The following is a 1,004-nucleotide window of genomic DNA, read 5'->3' on the forward strand; positions in this document are numbered from 1 at the left end:
CGTGTCACTTAATGGAATTAAGTCAACATAAATTGAGCATACAACCATAGGCTCATTTTCATCAGTAAGTGAAAGCATGGAACAATTTTCCACATAATTAACCCATGGTGGGGTACATACCACTTCCATGTAAGGAACATTCAGGGATGTCGGATGGTTGGTAGTTGAATCAAGACCAACGAACGAAAGTTCGTCAATATTCATAATGTTTCCATTGTGAGGGAAATACATCACTCGAAATATTGTGGACATGATATATTTCATGGCATAGACATAGTCTCGCCCAATAAGCAAATTGAAATCCAAGGGGCCTTGGACTACCATAAGATCAATATAGATAGTTTTCCTTTCCAGAGTAATGGGTAACTTAGGAAGGAATCATAAAGTTTCACTAGTTCTTTTGTTAAAAGCCAATAGATTCTCAGTAAGAAATAGAAGTTGAGGGGAACCCAAAGCTTGCTAAGAAATTGAGGATAAAATGCCAATATAAGCACCTTCATCTACAATAGTATGACACACGTTCTTATCACAAGATTTCACAATGATTTGGAAAGGGATGTGAAAAGGGATACAAGGTTCTATCATTCTATTATAATCAAAGGAAATAACCTCGGTACTTGGATGGGGTTCCATATGGATAAAATTCCCCCTTTTGTGGTAGAATCTGAAGTAACAAGAGGAACCTGAGTTGTATTAAATTCACTCTCTAAAGGGAGAGTGGGATCAACTAAAGATGGAATTGATTCGACCATTTCATCAACCAAGGGTTCATCAACCTGAGTGATATGGGTTGCACTCTCCAAGGGAAGAGTGGGATTGATCGAACTTGGAATGGGATCAATCACTTTATCAACTGAGGGAAGGTTGGGAGAAAGTTTGCGGTAACCAATTGGAAGTTGTTGCTGAGAAACAAAAAGGTTTTCCAAAAATTTAGAGGCTTCATCATATGAGGGAAAAAGTGAGTTTTATGACTCCCTTCGCATAACCTACAAGGAAACCTAACT

Source organism: Pinus tabuliformis, chromosome J (assembly GCF_031772625.1).
Source record: "Pinus tabuliformis cultivar Carrire ecotype Pingquan chromosome J, CPIR1, whole genome shotgun sequence".
In the NCBI taxonomy this organism is placed as follows: Eukaryota; Viridiplantae; Streptophyta; class Pinopsida; order Pinales; family Pinaceae; genus Pinus; species Pinus tabuliformis.